The following is a 22,342-nucleotide window of genomic DNA, read 5'->3' as shown; positions in this document are numbered from 1 at the left end:
GCAACCCCTTGCGATCATTAGAGAACCCTTTAGCCGCATTGCGGTTGATATTATAGGCCCACTGGCCCGCTGCAGTGCCACTGGGAAGAAGTATATTCTTACGGTGGTGGATTACGCCATGCGGTAGCCGGAGGCCATTCCCTTATCCAATATCCAGGCTGATACAGTAGCAGATGCCTTACTGCGGGTATTCACTAGGGTAGGGTTTCCCCAGGAGATATTGTCAGATCAGGGTACCCAGTTCACAGCCGAGCTGACGCAGCAGCTCTGGCGTCTCTGTGGGATTAAACCCCTCCAGAGCACCCCCTAAACCCTCAGACTAACGGGCTGTGTGAGAGATTTAACGGGACCCTGAAGCAGCTGCTTTGGGCCTTCGTGGAGAGTAGGAAGGATTGGGAGAAATATCTTCCCCATCTACTGTTCGCCTATAGAGAGGTACCCTAAGAGTCCACAGGGTTTTCCCCATTTGAGCTGTTGTATGGGCGAAGGGTTAGGGGGCCCTTAGACTTAGTGAGGGCCCAGTGGGAGGGGGTAAAGGATCCAGAAGGCCTCCCCATCCTTAGTTATGTCTTGAAACTCAGGGAGCGCCTGCGGGAACATACCGATCTAGTCCATGAGAATATGCAATCGGCCCAGAGTCAGCAGAAGGTTTGGTATGATCGGTCTGCGCGGAATCGCACCTTTTATATCGGACAGAAAGTCCTGGTACTAAAACCCCTGAAGCAAAATAAATTACAGGCCTCCTGGCAGGGCCCCTATCAGGTGATAAAACAGCTGTGCGATACCACCTACGTGGTTGCCAGCTGTGCAGACACAAACATTAAGAGGACGTTCCACATTAATATGATGAAGGCCTATCATGAGAGGACTGAGGCCGTAGCCGCCATATGCGCTCCTGCCACCGGGGACTCTGAATATCTACCGATGCTGGAGCTTCCCGAATTCAGTAACTGTTCCAGGGGTGTGGAAGATATACGGCTAGGAGATAGATTAGGATCCCAAGAACGAGAACAGGCCAGAGAATTACTCCAGGACCGGCAGGAGATGTTCTCGACACTCCCTGGGTACACTCGCATAGCTGTGCACAAGGTAGAGACCCCCGGGCAGAAGCCCCTGAGACAACCAGCTTATAGGATTCCCGGAGCAGTGCAAGAAGGGATGAGAGCGGAGATTAGGGAGATGCTCGAGTTAGGGGTGATTGAACCATCGGCAAGCCCCTGGGCTTCCCCTGTAGTATTAGTCCCAAAACGGGATGGCACAACCCGATTTTGTGTGGACTATAGGCGACTGAATGACTGTACTGTGACAGATGCCTACCCTATGCCCCGAGTGGACGAATTGCTGGACAAAATAGCTCAGGGACACTATCTGACGACTATTGACTTATGTAAGGGCTACTGGAAGATTCCCTTGGAAGCGGAAGCAATTCTAAAGTCGGCCTTCATCATCCCGTTCGGCCTTTACCAGTTTCGGGTAATGCCATTCAGGATGAAGAATGCTCCGGCTACCTTCCAGCGGATGATAGATGAACTCCTTGATGGTCTGCAAGATTTTGCATGCACATATCTTGATGACATCGCAATCTATAGCCAGACATGGGAGGAACATCTTAGACACCTGGGAATAGTGCTAGATAGGATCCGAGCCGCTAATCTGACCCTCAAGCCAGACAAATGTAATATCGGGATGTCTGAGGTGCAATATCTGGGACATAGAGTGGGATGTGGGAAGCAGAGGCCAGAACCTGCAAATATCGAGGCCGTCCTAAACTGGCCAGTTCCCAGAACCAAGACCCAGGTACTTGCATTTTTAGGGACAGCAGGGTACTACAGGAAATTTTTACCCCACTATAGTGACATAGCCAAACACCTGACAGACCTGACCAAAAAGACTCTCCCTAGACAGGTCCTGTGGTCCCCTGAGTGCGAGACAGCGTTTCATCAGTTAAAAACCGCCCTAACGCAAGCTCCCATACTGGCGGCACCTGATCCTAACAAACACTTTGCCATTCATACAGATGCCTCCATGTTCGGACTGGGAGCCGTACTAAGTCAAGTTGGCGATGACGGGAAAGAGCACCCGGTGGCATATCTCAGCCGCAAGTTGTTACCCCGTGAAGTTGGATATGCTGCCGTGGAAAAAGAGTGTTTGGCCTTAGTCTGGGCTTTAAAGAAACTGCAGCCCTATGTGTATGGACGCTCTTTTACCGTCATGACGGACCACAATCCTTTGATATGGCTTAACCGGGTGGTGGGAGAGAACGGCCGATTACTAAGGTGGAGCCTGGCTTTGCAACCGTACAATTTCACCATACAATATCGGCCAGGGCCTCAAAACGGGAATGCGGATGGGTTATCCCGGCAGACGGACCTGGAACCTTAAGACTACTTTTCCAACATCCTCGAGTTGACCCGTTTGGGGTCCCACTGTGGCTGTTGGACTGTTTCCCGGGGGGAAGTATTGTCATGAATATTGGAATAGTGACTGATGCATAATGCTGGGACAGATACTGTTAGGAGATGCTGATGTAAATTCCAACACCTGTCTGTCTATTGTCTGCTAAAATGTGTATTGTAAATAAGTTTACTATGTGATCTAAGAGTCATTAGATCCCCATTGTTATTTGTGTTAATTAACTCTGCTAATGTGTGAAGAAGAGTCTATGTTGATTGTGATAATGTTGATTGGATTTTCTGAACTACAAGACAGCCAGTCTGGCCTAACGGTCATGTCTGAGTCATCTAGGCTGTCTAAAGGGATTAGTTAATTAGCTCATGTTAATTAGGTTAATTAGGTTACAGTTGTATTGTTAGAGTAATATGAGCAGGAGGTCTGCACTTCCACTTTGAGTGTATAAAAGCCTGTATTTTGGCAAATAAAGAGAGTCCTGGTTGAACTTACATACAGCCTGCCTGGTGTTTGTTCTGAGCTATCACAACTGGGTTAGAACGGCACAGAGCTGTAGTTCTAATCGCGGAGCATTGGATGACCGAAACATCAGACGTTGCAATCTGATTCAATAGCTGCAGAGGAGTGTCGGGAGAGTGGAATCGAGCGAGCAAGGGGCTCGTTACAATCAGTATAATCAAACACAAAGGGAGAGGCGCCTCTGAGTGCAATAGTTTGAACAAACGGCTTTAATCTTTAAATAAAAACACTCACATTTAGATGGGAATGACAAGCATGGTATACAGAAGTCAGGATGGCGCTCAAAGGCTCTTTGCCATGAACATTCTAGCTGATTGCTGCTGAGGACAGTGGCTCTTTCGACAGGTGGAAATTTCTCCCTCCAGTTTTTTTCTCCGGTGGCACCAGACAGTCTCTCCAAGGAAGCCCGGAACCTGAGATCCCTCCCACCTTATAAAGGGGCACCCCACGTCACCACTCCACCACTAGGAGGAGCAAAGGGGAAATATTCTACCTGCTTACACACAGAAGTATTTGAATGTACATAGAAGAGCCTCCAGAGACCAACCCTTTGTTAGTGTTGATGACTTATTTTGGCCTCACACAATCAGAGTTAGTTTCAGATTTGTGCTGTTAGCACAAAACATTTTACCAACATTTGTGTCATTTGAAGGTCCACCTGAAAGAATATGCATTGAGATTGATTTACTAACACTTTTTAAGGGATCAAAAGTAATGGGACAATTGGCTGCTTAGCTGTTCCTTGGCCAGGTGTGTGTTATTCCCTCATTAATCCATTTACAAGGAGCAGATAAAAGGTCCAGAGTTAATTTCAAGTGTGCTATTTGCATTTGCAATCTGTTGCTGTCAACTCTCAATATGAGAAGCAAAGAGCTATCACTATCAGTGAAGCAAGCCATCATTAGGCTGAAAAAAACAAAACAAACCCATCAGAGAGATAGCAAAAACATTAGGTGTGGCCAAATCAACTGCTTGGAACATCCTTAAAAAGAAAGAACGGACCGGTGAGCTCAGCAACAACAAAAGACCCGGAAGACCACGGAAAACAGCTGTGGTGGATGACCGAAGAATTCTTTCCCTGGTGAAGAAAACACCCTTCACAACAGTTGGCCAGATCAAGAACACTCTCCAGGAGGTAGGTGTATGTGTATCAAAGTCAACAATCAAGAGAAGGCTTCACTAGAGTGAATACAGAGGGTTCACCACAAGATGTAAACCATTGGTGAGCCTCAAAAACAGGAAGGCCAGATTAGAGTTTGCCAAACAATATCTAAAAAAGCCTTCACAGTTCTGGAACAACATCCTATGGACAGATGAGACCAAGATCCACTTGTACTAGAGTGATGGAAAGAGAAGAGTATGGAGAAGGAAAGGAACTGCTCATGATCCAAAGCATACCACCTCATCAGTGAAGCATGGTGGTAGTAGTGTCATGGCGTGGGCATGTATGGCTGCCAATAGAACTGGTTCTCTTGTATTTATTGATGATGCGACTGCTGACAAAACTAGCAGGATGAATTCTGAAGTGTTTTGGGCAATATTATCTGCTCATATTCAGCAAAATGCTTCAGAACTCATTGGACAGTGCTTCACAGTGCAGATGGACAATGACCCAAAGCATACTGCAAAAGCAACCAAAGAGTTTTTTTAAGGGAAAGAAGTGGAATGTTATGCAATGGCCAAGTCAATCACCTGCCCTGAATCCGACTGAGCATGCATTGCACTTGCTGAAGACAAAACTGAAGGGAAAATGCCTCAAGAACAAGCACCCAACACCACTGTTGCCTATTCACTAGTAGTCTCTCCTTGTCCCTTATACACCAGCTGTCACTCTATTCAACCCCCAGCTTGCAACCGATATGCCAATTAAAGCCACTTCTCTCTCCCTTTCCTTACCCTGCACACCACTGCTGCTTTTCCTCCCAAATTTTACCAGCAGTCATAACCAAACTGCAATTTCTTCATCCAAAATGACCCTCCTCTTCCCCCTGCACTAGCTGTTATCTCATTAACCCTTCAGCTGCCCTTCAAACTGTCACACATTCATGCACTTTCTGATACTGGGACTGCTGATTCTGTGAGCCAGTAATTTCCTCCTTGCTGTACGAGCAATCCCATGGCTCTGAGTACTGCTCACATCCACCATTCATCTCTCCAGCCTAAGCTCACCAAGAAAACTTTTTATCTTTCCCCCACCCGAGCCATTACCCAGTTCCTTTTTGGTATTAAAATCTGCCCCTCGCTAAAGCTTCCTTTACAATGCATTTTACAGCAACTGTACAGTGATTTTATGATAATCTATACTGTGGAGTATACTCCACAGTATTCTATTTTCCAGCATCAACACCATCTCAGCATCGGCTTCATTCATTTCATCTCATCCTCTAGTACTCCACCCCTTCCCCCACCAGACACCAACCTATTTTTCCTACCCCACCCCATCCCTAACATTTCTTTTTTTTTTTAAGTACTTGTCAATATTATTAATAGATAAGTTTTAACCTACTTTAAAATCTGCATTCTTTTAGACACCGGGCACTCCTTCTTTCCTACTTCTACAAGTCTACATGAGGAAAAGACCATATGACAGTACCAAAAAGGCAACAGCCCTAGCCCAAAGAGGTTTCATTACAATAACTTAAGACTCTCTTGCAAAATTAAACTTTCTTTGCAAAATGAACAGTATATTTTACCTTTGTAAATTAGCCCTATTGAATGAATCGCATAGGTATATCCCCAAACTACATAGTTGTTGCTGAATTGTGCTGATTTCTCAGATCAAATATGAAGATAAATCTGTATGTGGTCATCTTCAATGGAAAGTATAGGGTATCTTCCATAAGCATAATTTTTGACTTTTTACATTTGTGATTAACCACAAGAGAGAGAGAAGATCATCCATTACAGTTATAATGTCACATTGCTTAACAGCTTTTGGGATAACAGATCAGGATCATAGGGAGTGCATGATATTTAAAAACCCATTCAACACCTACACTTGCATTGTGAAAAGGTGTGGTAGAACACAACTATTTTTAAAGCCAAAGCAGGAAGCAGTACCTGTATACAGTATGTAATGACCAGCCATGGTTGAGCATGTATTAAATGGCTATACAATCCCTGAGCCACAGCTCGGGGTCTACTTCTCCATTAGCACTTTTATGTATAATAATAAAACAGTACTCAGTTCACAAAAAACATGGTTTTGTACAGAATGTCTTCATATCCTGCCTAAGTTTTTTTGTGGCATGCACTTTTGCGTAAAATCTTTCGCATGTGATTGATCCTGGTCCTTTCTCCCACCATTCTCTCCTAATCTACAGCAGAACCCTCATTCTACAGTTTTTTTTACCTCTTCTTGTTGGTTTAGGCCAATTTATGAAAATATAAACTCATCCATTAGCTATTTCTGAATGCTAAGAAGAAGCTTTTGCTCTAACACAATAATCTGAAACCCCAGGTTGAATTCCCATTGGAACAGAGGAGGTAAAAGATGTTAAACCCTTTAAATGCAAAATCTTTTCTCGAGCAAGACATTTTCTTAGATTTTGACTTCCAGAGACATCCATATATAATAAAAAAATTAAGACGATTAAACTCTTTTAACGCCTTACTTAAGCAACACACCTTTGGTCGGGACACATGGACTAATCTCCATGATCCAGAAACCCAACACTGACAGCACCCTCTGGTCTAATTACAAGCCTATCTCCTTGCTCGATTTGGATATCAAACTACTGTTCAAGATATTGGCATTTCAACTCAACCTGATCATTGGAGGGTTAATCCGTAAGGACCAAGTGGGGTTCATTCCAAAATGCCAGGCTAGGAATAATATACGACGCATAATCCTATTACAACACTTAGCTAGAGCCCATAAGATTGAGGGGCATTGGCCTGCATAATATGCACCAATACAAAAAATTTTTAACTCCATTTGGCCAGGAGCAGAGACATTTTAAACGCCTAAAGTGAAACATTAAGAATGCTTAATTCCTTTAAATAACATTCCTGGGGGTGTCGAAAATCCTGCCTCAAAGGAAAGATCTCCAGCAGCACTGACATTCACAAAAGAAAAAAAGTTCAAATTTGCTGGCAAATGACATGTCATTGACAGCTTCCCCACTAAAAAAAAAACAAAAAAAATGTGAGGTCCCCCAGGAAATCCATACCAGACCCTTCAGGTCATAGATTTTAGGGGGGATCTCCCGCAAAAAAAAAGAAAAAAATAATAATCCAGGAACCCCCTAGCATGTCACCTTGTCCTCATGTTGATGAGGACAAGGGCCTCTTCCCCACAACCCTGGCCCGATGGTTGTGGGGGCTTATCAGAATCTGGAAGCCCTCTTTAAAAATAGGGGGACACCCAGATACCGGCCCCCATTGTGAATGTCTATGGGGTACATAATACTCCTACACATTTACAAAAAAAGTTGAAACATAAAAATAAAGGCACCCAAGGTAAGTTCATCAACAATGATGTCCAGTAATGTAGATCCATGTCAGTCATGATGACTGTCAACCCACTAAAATAAAAAAAACACAGCTACCAAGACACATCCTGGAAAGGTAACCCCTCATGTTGAGCTCATGTGGCCTGCTATGGTTTGAGGTGAATTTGATTTTGATTTGAAACTACAGTACCCTTGCCCCTTTTCTTACAAGACAGGGGATTCCCGACCATATAAGTGAATGGGGCCAATGACATCACTGGTTGTTATGGACTTGCTTGGTGGTGTCTGCACCAGCCAGCATCCTTAACAATCTTTTACAGCGGTAAGCTGTTGCGTGCAATATCAGAAGTAATACAGCTATTAAGCCCCCACTTATCGGGTAAATGTATGGGCATTCGTTTGAACACCTGGGCAGTCAAAGTTTGGTCCGAACTTGTGTTTGGACTGAACCTTGAACTCCTCCCTCCTTATGTGACAGTGTATCCAAATTACTGCTTAGTTTCTCATAAAAAATATTTTTCTGTCTTAGATACATTAATGCTGGCTATCACTTTTGCCTGTTCTTGAATAGGTTAATATTACAGTGTGTATATTAGAGAAGTGTAAAGATTGTGTAGACTGTATAAAGACAGCATCTGGGGAATAGTGGTTTGCTGATCAGGAACTAAACATTTTCCGGGGGCTGGCCATGGAATGATTACATACCTCCCAACCATCTTGGATTCAGTGGGACCATCCCAAGATTTGAACTGAATCCTGGTATCTTGTGAATCTGGCACTCGGCTCCATTAGTTAGCCTGGCAGGAGTAAGCAGCCATTCTGTTCCCCCTTCTGCAGCTGTACTTGTCAAAGGCAGCTATAAAGCTACAGAGTTAGGGAGGTGCTTATTTATGTCAGAGAGGGGTGGGTGCTAAAGCCTGGCACAGAGAGTAGAGGGGAGGGGCTATGATTTACTGTGATTGGCTCTATGTTAGGGAGGGGGCAGGTGCTAAAGGCTGGTGTGGAAGTGGGGGGCTATAAGCAAATCATAGTCACTCACATGCCCACCCCCTACTCCCCATGTCAGCCTTTAGCACCCTCCCAGCATAAACAAATAGTGTTTCCTTTGTAGCTGCCTGTGACAAGAGCAGCTGTAGCAAAGACACAGACAATGGATTGACTTCTAATCTTCTCCCTGGACTCTTCAGAGTACTTAGTGTGCTGCAGCTCCAGCTGTTCTCCTTCTTCTCCTATTCCCTGGTTCAAGAGAAGGGGCTATATATAACTCTAAAATATTGTTGATCAAAATGAAAAAATATCAAAGTGAAAAAAGAAAAAACTAAAGCAGAGTCCCATCAAATAAGAAAATCCATAGGTGTCTGTTTAGAGTCCATCCATGAAAATAGAGGATGAAGCAGTGATATAGTTTTCATACACAATATTGTAGTGCATCTGGCTCCGAACACCCAAGGTGATATAATAATCTGCTTACCAGATGGCGATGACTGCCACAGCAGTCTCGGAGATGGGGCGGAGCGTCGCTACGTAGGAGCGCTCCGTAGGAGGCCTGGCGCCACAGCTCTCCCCGCATATCCGCTCAAGCAGAGAGGAGGAAGCTGGGAAGCCGCAAAGACGCCGGCACAGAGAGATGACATCGGCACGGCGCGGAGTGTGAGATGAGAGGGATAGCCGTTCGTCCTGACTGCTGCTGCTGCTGCTGCTAGGATAAGCCCTAAACACCATAACCAACACTGATATCTAGAGCGGGAGCTCTGAAGTAACGGAGAGGGGAGAAACCGGGAAGAGCCCTGGAGGTCGGATCTGCTAAATAAACAATAAGGTAACGCTGCAGCTGGAGGGGGGTAGCCTGCAGGGGGACACACTGGAATGGGAGCAGGGAGAGGCGAGAGCTGAGGAGAAGCTCCGTGTAAGCTGATATCCCCTTTTGTGTCCCCCCGGCTCCCTCTGTGAAGTGTCTATAAAAGCAGCTGGAAAACAGGGTAAGATACCAAACTTTATTCCGCATATATATTTCCTGGAAATTAACCCTTCTTTGCACTGTTGAGATACCTGGATCTATGACTTATAGTAAAGGTTAAGGGAATAATCCCCAGAATAACAACGAATAGTGGAGATGTGTTTGAGGTGCATTTATCTATATACAGATATCCTGGGCAGATGAACTGATTACCTACTACCTGATTTATCTATTTACTTAATGTGAGCACCTGTGTGTATCTATACTCATCCCTCCTGGTACTTTGTGATGTTATATATATAAACCTCAAAAAGAACTGAGCTGGCTTCGTACCTAGAAGAATAGTCTGAGCGGAAGAAATAAAAATTTCAATTTTAAAGGACATTCTTTATAACAGCGCTAACAGTGTTAACCCTCTAGGACGCATGTAGTAGACTGCAGATGATCTGAAATAGAAGGCCTGGTTGCTTTTGCTCCTTCTTCCTTTTCCTAAACACGGGGACCCCCTTTTGACCCCCTTTTTGATAGCCAAAGGCTAAGAAGGATAAAGTGTTCGGTAGGGATACCGGTTACTCAGGGTTACCTGGACTACAGAAGTGAATATCTGATATAGGGATAGAAGGGTAGAGAGGCAGGGGCAAGATCAGCTCAAGAAGAAACATATACTCTAAATTGGGGCCTGGCGGTTAAATTCACTTGCCTCTCCGTTAAATAGAGTATAGAAGGAACTAGATAGCCCCCCTGTGATACTGCTGGGAGGTAAACACACCCGCTCAGAGCTGACGTATAGGGCTGGTGGTGAGCAGAGCCTCTACGCAGGACCCCCGCACAGACCCAAGTGGATTGAGGGGATTTCCCGTGGAACTGGTGCAAGAGTTTGGGTGTGAGCGGGTGCGGGTGATTGGAACACTTATATTAGAGGGCCAGGAGAGGGAACCGAGGTAGTTGGTTCCTGATCTCGCAAAGGAGCAACCGGGGCACGGCTGCTGGCGCCCACATTTGGGCTTGCACTAGTTCCTTGGGGCTGGGCGGAGCATCTTGAAGTCCGTGGAGATGAGGGAGAAGGCAAATAAGGGTAGTAAAGGAACTGTAACCGCTCCTAGCCCAGGTGGGATTCAGCGATATATGTCAACTGAGGCTAGTATGTTGGAAGAACCCCAAGGGAGCCCCAGATTGGGAGTACCCTCACGTCCAGAGATAAACAAACAGAAAGGGGCACGAGAAGAGAATAGAAGTAAAAGTGCAAGAGCAAGGATCAGCGGAAGCCAGCAGATGTACGGCTCTGAGATACAGGAAGGCCCCCATGGGAGACCTGAGGAGGAGGATCTCACAGGGGGGAATAAACCATCACCCCAGCTCACACAGGAAGAGGCCCCACAGATCAGAGAAATGCTTACTGAATTATTAATGAAACTGGAGACCTCCCTCAAAAAAGAGATTGCGACCGTAAGGGTAGACATTGGGCATGTATTGAAAAGGGTGGAGGAGACGGAAGACAGACTGGAAGAACATGAGCGGAGGTTGGAAGGTATGAACACGCAAATAAGAGATCTGCAAAGAGCAAATAGAAGCCTCCTCTATAAATTAGAAGATCAGGAGAATCGCAGCCGACGCAAAAATCTACGAATCAAGGGCCTCCCAGAGAAAGCCGGGAAAGAAGAGCTGGTGCCGGTACTACAGCAATTGCTAAACCCATTGCTAGATAGAGAAGTAACGGCCCTCCTGAAAGTTGACAGAGCCCATAGGGTTGCACGATACCCCAGAAATACATCAGAGAACCCAAGAGATGTGATAGTGAAGTTCCACTATGAAGAGGAAAAAGTCAAAATCCTGGGAAGGCTGCGACATCAACCAGGCCTAAGCTTTGAAGGGGCAGAGATACAGGTCTACCCAGACCTTTCTGCAGAGACCCTCACAAGAAGGACGCTGCTAAAGCCGCTGACAGGCATGCTGAAAATGACAGAAATACCGTATCAATGGGGGTTCCCGGCTTGCTTAATTGGAAAAAAGAATGGACGAACGGCAGTGCTCAGATTCCCAGAAGACCTCGAGGACTTTTGCTGCAAGCTAGATATTGCCCCCCCAAGTATCCCTGGCTGGGGCGCGGAGGAGACTATAACCCCAGCGCGAGATAAAACATGGCGGAGGGAGGGTAGGGGCATAATGGTTAATGTAAGCTAGCATCCAAGAGATATAGTTAAGGGGAGAAGGGCAATGCCGACCTGAGCGGTGTGGGGGGAGGGGGGAAGGTGCTGGGGCGATACGGGGAATCCTTACGACATGAGCCCTATGGGGAAGATGGATGTAGGATGGCATATGATTGAGGATGACCACCTGATCCATGTTTTGAACAGAGGAATCTGCTCCGCCAGAATAGGCGACCTGTTCCAGAGGGGGGGTGGGGGGGGAGGGAGGAGGGGGGTAGGGGAAGATGGGGGTGGTGGGAGGGGGGTGGGTGGGTGTTTGGGTTGTTTCTCCAACCCTTTTTTTTTTTTGTCTCTCTCCCTCTCTCTCTCTCCTGCTATGCCGCACGGGATTGGCCAGACGTTCCTTCCAGTAATATAAAATGGGAGTAATAAATCTTGTTACCTATAATGTGAGGGGGCTGAATACGGAAAAAAAAAGGTATAAAATTAATCAGGAACTGCACCTTTTAGGCGCAAACTTGGTGTTTCTACAAGAGACCTATGTAACACACTCAAGTAGGGGACTATCATCATATTGGTTCCCAGAATGGCTTTATGGGGACGCTAGCTCAGTACATTCAGGGGGAGTGGCTATAGGGTTCGATAGAACAATAATGTTTGAAGAAGAGGAGCGACTGGCCGATCCGAGGGGCAGGTTCTTGTTTGTGAAAGGGAAGATGTTTGAGACATGGATCACACTGGCAAACATCTATGCCCATAATAGAAACCCGGAGAACTTCCTAAAGAGAGTCTTGATGAAACTAGAATCTTTTAAAAAAGGGAAGCTAATAGTCGCAGGAGATTTGAACTTGTGTATGGACCCTGAGGTGGACACATCGAGGAGCGAGTTAAGATCGGGCACACAGGAAGGGACACTTAAAAAAATGTTAAATCGCATGCAATTAATAGATGCATGGAGGATAAGTCATTTAAAAGATCGAGACTACACTTTCTTCTCCCAGGTACACAAATCATTTTCGAGGCTAGATTACATTTTAATAGAACATCAGTTGGTCCCTTTCTTGAAGGTAGCAGAAATAAAGGCTATTACCCTATCCAATCACGCACCGGTGAAAATCCAAGTAGAGATCGCCGGTGCAGATCGGCCTAGGATAAACTGGAAACTTAATGATTCCCTTATGCAGTACCCAGATGTAGTTGAGAAAATAGAGCAGAAATTAAAAAGTTACTTTAAGATCAATGATACAGAGGATATATCCAGATCCACTCTTTGGGAAGCACACAAAACCTACATAAGAGGGATCTGGATTGCTATGGGAACAAGGAAAAAAAAAGAGAGAGGGGAAAACTTGATACGATTATATAGAGAGATTCAGGAAGCAGAACAGAGTACAAGACCTAGGGGGCTACCAGAAAAGTGCGAATTAATTAAGAAAAGAAGAGACTTGAATGAGTTGTTGGAGAAGGAAAGGAAGTGTGCTTTTGATATGATAAACAGAGACGTATATAGAGAAGGGAACAAACCAGGAAAGTGGATGGCTAGAAGGGTCAATGAAAAAAAGAATAGGACTTTTATACCTAAAATAAGAGATGAAGAGGGGAACTTAGAATTCTCTACGCCAAAAATCGCTAAAATATTCCACTCTTACTACAGTGCCCTCTATAAAGTAGGCCAGAGAGAGAGGGGGAGTGATAATAGGAAGGAAGGAATAAGGGAGTACCTTCGGGGACTAGACCTCCCCAGGGCAGAGAAGGATATGGTTGAATGTCTGGATGCTCCCATATCCCAAGAGGAGGTAGAAAAGGTGATAAAAAACACTGCCCTGGGGAAGAGCCCGGACCCCGACGGATACTCCGTAGCATACTATAAAAAATTTTCTGAAATACTTGCACCCAAACTGTGTGATTATTTGAATGCCCTCGGGGAGAATGAAGAGTCCCGAGAAGAATCTCTACTAGCGTACATTACCCTGATCCTGAAAGAAGGAAAGGACCCATCCTCCCTTGGAAGTTACAAACCAATCTCGCTCTTAAATGTAGATACAAAAATCTTTTCTAGAATACTCGCAGACAGGCTGAAAATGGGATTAAAACAATGGATACACAATGATCAGGTGGGATTTGTCCCGGGTAGGGAGGGGAGAGACAATTCCTTAAAAACATTTCTCCTCATGCAGGAAGTAATCAGGAGCAATACCCCAGCAGCCCTGCTATCAATCGATGCCGAAAAGGCATTCGATAGAGTGGATTGGTGATTTATGACGGAAACCCTGAAATATCTAGGACTAGGAGAGAGGATGATGAAATGGATCCTCTCATTATATAGGCATCCCAAGGCAAGGATTAGAGTAAACGGAACCCTGTCTTGTCCCCTTGAACTTTTTAACGGGACAAGACAGGGTTGCCCCCTCTCCCCAATTTTGTTTGTCTTATCCCTAGAGCCACTCCTAGCGGCCTTTCGTAGGAATAAGGATATTCAGGGAATCAAGGTTGGATCGAAGGAATACAAGATAGCAGCATTTGCTGATGATTTGCTATGCTTTATTACTTGCCCTAGAACAACAATCCCCATAGTGCTCAAGGAATTTGAGCGCTATGGGGGTCTGACAAACTTCAAAATAAATATGAATAAGTCAGAGCTCCTAAATATAACAATACCAAAGCGAGAGCAGGGAGCATTGCAAACTGGGCTCCCATTTGTGTGGTGCGAGAGGGAACTGGCCTATCTAGGTATAAAAATACCATCCTCACCGGGAGATCTATTTGTCGCTAACTACATACCCCTACTTAACAAAACTAAAGACCTGTTGGGTAGGATGAGATACAAAGCCCTGTCATGGATAGGCAGGATAAATGCGACTAAAATGTTTGTGCTGCCCATGTTATTATATACCTTCCAAATGGTCCCAATAGAAATCCCCCCTAATTTTTTTGCTAAACTGCAATCTTTAATCGTGAGATTTATATGGGCACGTAGGCACCCTAGGGTAGCATATGACACTTTGACGAAGGATAAAGAAATGGGAGGGTTAGGCGCACCGAATTTTAAAAAATATTACCAGTCGGTCGTGATCGCTAGGATAATTGACTGGTTACACAATAAACAGGAGAAAAGTTGGGTGAACATAGAAGCAACACTGAGTGGGGTGGATATAGAAAAATTAATATGGAACCCACCACAATATAGGGACTTGGGAGATAGAGCTAATTTCTTGACTAGAAACACGTTTAGAATATGGGACAGGGTAGGTAAGAGTTGCCACTGGGAATTTAACTCACCTTTATTATCACTATTAAACACGGATTATTTTTTACCGGGGAAGGAGGAATATTTATATTTCACGAGATGGGCAAAAAAAGATACAATACAACTTCAAGATGTAATGAGAGGAAACAAAATATACACTTACACTGAAATCACACAGGCCTGGGGGAACAAACCACTAGACAAATGGAGGTACGCCCAGATACAGCATTTTACACGTTCACTACCACAACCATTGAGAGGAAAAGATCAGCTAAGGCCCATAGAAAAATTATTAAGCTCCCCAACGTGTGTGAAAGGAAGTATCTCAAAATTATACAACATTATAAGGGGGGAAGCCAGTAAAGGATATCCCACCTTTCTGGAGAAGTGGGAAAAGGAAATAGGGGGATTAGAAGGCATAGAACACAGAAGTAAGATCCTAAAGATGGTGTACTTAACGGCAAAAGACTCCCGGACATATGAAATGGCTTATAAAACGATAGCAAGATGGCATAGGACGCCTCAAAAGGTGCATGAATATGATAAGGAGACTCCTCGAACTTGTTGGAAGGGATGTGGAAAAGTTGCCCACTTATGGTGGGAATGCCCTAAAGTCCAGAAATATTGGGGAGAAGTCTTAGATGAAATACAACAGATAACGGGGGAGCAGGTTAATAAAAACCCCTGGTCGTGCATTGACACGGAAAGAGAGATCCCCCAATACATAAAGTCAGTAATCCCATTCCTCTTAAACGCAGCCAAAGCACTGATCCCGTGCCATTGGAAGGATATAGAAACCCCAAGGATGAAGGAATGGTTAACAAGAGTAGAATGGGTCAGAGGAATGGAAGAAGCAAGACATTTGATGGAAGGGCGACGAGATAAATATACTAAGACGTGGGCAAGATGGCATGAGTATAGGAATACAGAAAGATACATGACAATTATGGATGCTTGAGGGGGAGAGAGAGAGGGAGGAGGAGGAGGGGGGGATAGATTTAATTTCTGTCCCCCCCCCTTTTTTTTTTTTTTTTTTTTTGTGTCTTTCCGTGGGGGAGGGGGGATGAGGGGAGAAAAATAGATAAGTAAATATTGGTATTTCCAGTGGATATAAGGGAAAGGGAAAATGTGTTTTAAAGTTTTTGTATTAAAGTTAGTATAATGTTCTTTAAGCCACAATGATGCGAAAAAGAGAGGGGGCGCAGCGTAAATGACGCAGCTGACCTAAAAACTCTCTAAAAGATTGCTGATGTGGAAAAAAGAGAAAAAAAAAAAAAAAAAAGAAAAAAAGACTGCCACAGCAGTCTCGCCCGGCACAGGGATTTAGCGGTTTCCCCAAAACCTAGGTAGTGTTCGGAGCTTCCAAGTAATGATTCCTAGTGTCGCCAGCTAGAGGATCATATTGCTCAAAAATACAAAAGAAAAGGCTCCCATAGTGTAATATGTCAAATGCAGGTAAATTTAATAAAAAATAGGTATTGCACTTCCAATAAAGAAGTTCATTAACCAGCGAATCATTCAATGTGGATATGTGGAAATCACAGTGTCTCCATGAGCCTCACTCTACTTCTTGTATCAAGAAACGCCCGTCCACCGTCTCGGAAGGAAAAAAAACGTAACAACGGCACTGTCATAGGCTCCACCCTACGCGTTTCATCATCAATAGGATGTCATCTGGGGATTGGCTAGGGACAGGCTACTGGGCACGGCCACCTCCTGGCTGCAGCTTTCCATGGTCACCTCCTGGCTGCCAATTTCCACGCCCTCCTCCTGGCTGAGACTTTCCTGTGTATGAAAATTGGACATAGTTTTAGGTTTTTGGTCATTAATCACACACAATTTTGAGCTCATGACTGTTGCAAATTGAATGTTAACAAATAGAAAAGACTATCATTCTGACCCCAGCATTTTTCATTCTTGTTCCAATCCTTTTTGGCTACTACTGTCTATTGATATGTAAACCACTTTGTTAAATCAGAAATTAGTGATCAATAACAACATCTAGTTAACATCATTAATTTTTTGACAAGAAATATGTTAAACAATGCTGTACCTGGCTCAAGCTGCGCTCCTCCACATCTTCTTCCTGGGTGGTATGTCGGAAGCCTCATCTTAGGTGGAAGGAAGAGTGGAAGGAAGTGTTAATAGTGATGGCCTGGGCTCACTCTGGTCTGACAAAAAACGCAGTCTGCCGTAGTACCAGAGACTGGGGACATATATGTCATCTGCTGCTGTTCCTGATCTCATGGAATCCTGGACCTTTTTGCACTCTCTATTATATGTGCTCCTCAGGCCACCAATTTTGGTCTTCAAATAGTTGATGTCTGCCGTGGGAATCACCGGCTTCACCAATTCCAACAGTTGATCCAGTGCTGCCTTCCTCTTTATTTTGTTGTTATAAAATTGGTGTTTGACTTGCCACAGACAGGGCAGCTCCCTGTACTTACCAGTTGGGGAAGAAGTCATGATCATTAAATGTATCCATTTTCTCTGCAAGACACAACACAAGACAAACACTAATGTCAGGCTAAACTCTCCTAATCTTGTCCCAATATAGGCCTCAATCTATAAGCAGTATAGGCCACTAACCACTGATGCTCCAAGTTTAAATTGTACCTTTGTTTGCACGATCTGCACTTACGCTAATCCATCCTCCGCTCACAGATTGTAGTATGACGCACACGTGTTATACTTTATATACACTGCGCATGCATGAAATTCCACCCCTGACCTTCTTTCTAGTATATTCCCCGCTCCTTCTCTTTCGACGCAGTGGGAGAGCACATGGCGGAGAGACAACAGATGCATGCAGAGAGCAGCAATGACGAAGAAAGCCCAGAGCCAGAAATGTCCTGATCCAGGAGGAGATTTAAGGCCTCAAATATGTCCTCTGTAGAGATGGTGGAGATGGTGGACATCTTGAAGAGGGCCGACTATGATGGGAGGTATGGACCATACAGAAACCCAAATGTGAGAAAGGCCAAGATCATGACTAAAGTTGTGAAAAGTCTGCACAGGAATTTTGTGGTACGACGATCCAAGGAGCAATTGAGGAAACGCTGGTCAGACCTGAAATTGAGGGAGCACAATCAGTACAGAAGGATCAGGAAACTGCTTCTAAAAAGTTAGTATTTTTCGTGTGATCCTATTTTATTATTACTTTCGTGCTGCTCCATGTGCTTTTTTTTACTGTTGTACAGTTTAAAATGGCAAGTTTCAGGTTCATGGGGACAGTAATCGTTTGTAGTAAACTTTGTTCGTTCAACCACTAATACGATGTTTTTGGTAGATGCAGGTTAACTACATTTGTTCATACCTATTTGTATTTAAAGACGTTTAGTACATTGTTGTCTAGATAGGTGTGTAACTAGAATGAAATGCAAACTTGTTTCAGTGTAAGGAGAGGACACTCAGCAGCTGTTTACACATCTGGATGCAGGAGCACTAGTGTGGGATACCAGAACTCCCTTTTTAGGGTGTCCCACTCAGGTGCTCCAGTGCATACGAGGGGTCTCTCCATGTGTGAAACTTTAAAAACAAAAAAGGTAAGTATTCCAGCTTTAAGAAAGTGAAAAAATCATATCTTCAGCTTGGAACTCTGCCAAAACAGACAATTGTAAAGCAATGTTTCATATTCTATTTTTTGTATTTATTATATTCCTATTTCTTGTCTCAAATATCTGTGTGCTAAGTATACCTTTTTTTATTCACACAGGGGAGAAAAGAATCGGGACATCTGAGGACCCCACACCTCCTAAAGAAGGGGAAATCCAAACACATCATGAAGAAGATGTGGAGGGAGGAGAGGTTCAGGAAGTGGGTGAAATAATAACCACAACAGGTAAGTGTCTGAGACCACAGCTTCAGGTAATAGAAGTATGCATGCATATTTATAATACATGGTGTGTTTTTTATTTTTAGGTGATGTGGATGTTGTGGAAGAAGAAACTCATTTCAACAGTGCAAGTGCACAGATCCTCATCAGGGAGATAATAGTGTGCAATTGGGAATTAGAGTAGATCAAGGAAAACATCAATGATGTTGAAAAAAGACTCAACATCATTGATGTTTTAGGCAGAATCTAAAACACCCAAAAAATGTTACAGTTTGTCATTATATTTTTTATTTTTACAAAAGTTTTAAAGTAATTTGAAAGCCAAATTTTGAAGATGCATACAGTGGGGGTCATTTAGTAAGATGAATGCACTGCGCTGGTTCAGACCTTAATTGCTGCGCTGGATAGATCCTTAATCCAGCGTGTGAATCAGCGCACACACAGGAGTACCTACACGCGAGAATGTTTCCAGCGTGATAGGATCGCGCTGGTTCTCGGCGAGGTACATCTCGTGCTCGCTGCAATAGGAAAAATACATCTTCCTATTAAAGCAGAAAAACCGGCATGGGTTCCCCCTCCGGGTGCATGCCAGGCCCTTTGGTCTGGTGTGGATTTTAAGGGGAACCCCCTACGCCAAAAAAAGGCAAATCCATACCAGACCCTTATCCGAGCACGCAGCCCGGCCGGTCAGGAAAGGGGGTGGGGACGAGCCCCCCTCCTGAACAGTACCAGGCTGCATGCCCTCAACATGGGGGATGGGTGCTTTGGGGAAGAGGGGCACGCTGCGGGCCCCCCACCCCAAAGCACCTTGTCCCCATATTGATGAGGACAAGGGCCTCTTCCAGACAACCCTGGCTGTTGGTTGTCGGGGTCTGCGGGCGGGGGGGCTTATCAGAATCTGGGAGCCCCCTTTAAGAAGGGGGCCCCCAGATCCCAGCCCCCCATCCTATGTGAATGAGTATGGGGTACATGGTACCCCTACCCATTCACCTGGGGGAAAAAAGTGTCAAGAAAAAAAACACACTAGACAGGTTTTTAAAGTAATTTATTAGAAAGCTCCGGGGGTCTTCTTCCGACTATGGGGGTATCTTCCGTGCTCTCTGGCCTCTTCTCCGTGCATTCCTGATCTTCTCCCGGTCTCGGATTCTTCTCTGCTCTCTCCTGCCGGGCTCCTCCGTTATCTTCTGCTCTTTTGCCGCTCTTTTGCTAGCGGTGGCCCGGTCTTTTCCTGCTGTCCGGTTCTTCTGTCGCTGTCCGGTGTCTTCTGCCGGGCTCCCCCGCTATCTTCTTCCAGCTCTTTTGCTAGCGGTGGCCCGGTCGTCTTGTTCTAATTCGTCGCTGCCGCCGTCTTCTCCCCTCTTCTCTTCTCTCGATGTTTACATGACGCTCTCTCCCGCGAGGTGTGTGGCACCTTATATAGGCATGGGGCGTGGTCACCATGTGATGTCACCGGGTGACCCCACCCATTATGACGGCACAGTCCTGGGGCAAGCTGGGACTGTGACGACATAAGAGGCAGGGTCCCCGGGTAACATTACCCAGTGGCCATGCCCCATGCCTATATAATTGGTTACGGACCTCGCTCACGGCATTACAGGGAGGGGGAGCATCGTGTCAACATCTCAGGAAGAGAAGAGGAAAAAAGACATCTCCGAGGACCGGGTTCCTCCGCTAGCAAAAGAGCGGCAAAAGAGCAGAAGATAGCGGAGGAGCCCGGAAGAAGGCATCGGAGAAGAACCAGAGAGTGCGGCGACGACACCGGAGAGAGGGAGAAGAGGCCTGAGAGACCCCCGAAGTCGGAAGAAGACCGGGCTCCTCCGCTAGCAAAAGAGGGCAAAAGAGCAGAAGATAGCGGAGGAGCCCGGCAGAAGGAAGAAGGCACTGGAGAAGAACCAGAGAGCGCGGAGACGACACCGGAAAGAGGGAGAAGAGGCCTGAGAGACCCCCGAAGTCGGAAGAAGACCCCCGTAGCTGCCTAATAAATCACTTTAAAAACCTAAAATGAACAATTGGGATAAAAATATTGGATGCAGAATAAAATTTAAAAAATTGAAAAAATACATATTATTTATGCATGCGACCTTATGCCTCCATCCCTATTTAGTTTAATCTAAAAGGATAAAAAATGCGTTTGGGACTTTGCGTGAGGATAGTGGGGCCGCTCATTACCCCTCCTCCATCCCGGTTCAATAAAAGAAACAATATCCCAATTGTTCATTTTACACATATTCTACCACGTTTATCTATGAACTATTGTGATTCCCTTTACTGAACATATTTTGGGTTATTACTTTGACTGTTTTGTCCCCTGGAGCATTGAGGCTTCTCTTGTGTGCGCTTTGGCGGCTTTGGCCGCTGCTTGTCCTTGCTGGCCACCCTTTGCTATGGTCCGAAGCTGCGACGCGCACTGTGGCCAGATCCCCCCCCGTCCCTTTTCTCTGACCTAGGACGGGCGGGACCTTCCCCACTGCGCGTCAACGTCACGCTTCTCGCGCTGGCTGTATGGCGCCCTGTGACGCCATATAACGGCTGCTCGAGATAACACTCTCCAGCGCTCGGTAGGCTTGGAGGCAGACCTACGATCGGCTGGTCTAGGTTTTTAGCTGGCAGGATCGGGGCGCTTCCCGGCCATCCCTTGGGCAGCTGGTGCATGAGGTTGGGGTTTTTTCCTCGGCGGCGCCCCCCCCCAGTGTTCTCTCCCAGCATGGGTTTTCACCTGTCCAATTTCACCCACCGCTCACCTCCATCATAAGTCCGCTGGCAGTTCCGCCCCTATTTTCACATGCAGGTATGTTTTCCCTCACTTTCTATCACTCACTCTTCCACTTTTTTGGTCTTCTCTTTGACCGCCTTCATCTCTTTTTCTAGTGTTTTCTGTATTCTCTTCTCTTTCTGCCTTTTTGCTTTTTCTCTTCTTTTCTCCCCTCACTTTTCCCTTCCTCTCCCCTCTCCTTTCTAGATTTTATTCCTCCTCTCTTTATATTCCTCTACCCTTTCCCTTCTCTTTTCTTTTCTATTTCTCTTTCCACTCTTCCTCTTCCCCCCTGTTTTCTTTTCTTTTCTCCCCTCTTCCCCATTCACTTCCTACTTTATAATTTTCTGTCCTTTGTTACACATAACATTGTCAATTACACATCATTCCCCACACCTGTTACTTTTATAGGTTGGAAATCCTCTCACCTTCTTTTCCTCTCTATGAGGCCACATGCATCACTCATTCATTCCATCTCCCTACACTTATCCAGTCTAGGGGACCATCTGTGTTGGTGTTGCCGCCGGGACATGCCCCCTCAGCTTCGGACCCTGGCATACTGGCTGGTTGGGCGTGTGGGGCCGTGCCGCCTCTGCACATACATGCCGCCTCTGCACATACATGCTGCAGGTCCATGTTTTTGGTGAGTTAATAGTACAAAGTCCTATTTCATCACTACCCATTTATCTTTCAATATCATTCATTACTGCTATCTCCCCAATTTATAGGTGGTCACTACGGTTATGCTCCTGATGAGTGACTATAAGGCCCCGAAACGACGTAGAGCTTACAACTACCGTTATGTGTACACAATGATCCATCATATGCGTATGAACGTTCCTAATTTATTGTATGTTAATGTTTGCAATATAAACCTTTGTCGGAATGTACTTTCTTGATGACTACAAATTATCATTATAGAGCTATGTGCCAACATATATAGAGCTATGTGCCTTAATATGTAAATATATGAAATTTTGTATTATTTTAACAATAAATTACATTGTTATCCAATTTATAAT

The sequence above is a fragment of the Aquarana catesbeiana genome, linkage group LG04 (assembly GCF_042186555.1).
Source record: "Aquarana catesbeiana isolate 2022-GZ linkage group LG04, ASM4218655v1, whole genome shotgun sequence".
In the NCBI taxonomy this organism is placed as follows: Eukaryota; Metazoa; Chordata; class Amphibia; order Anura; family Ranidae; genus Aquarana; species Aquarana catesbeiana.
The sequence above is the reverse complement of the archived record's forward strand: the minus strand, read 5'-3'. Positions refer to the sequence as shown.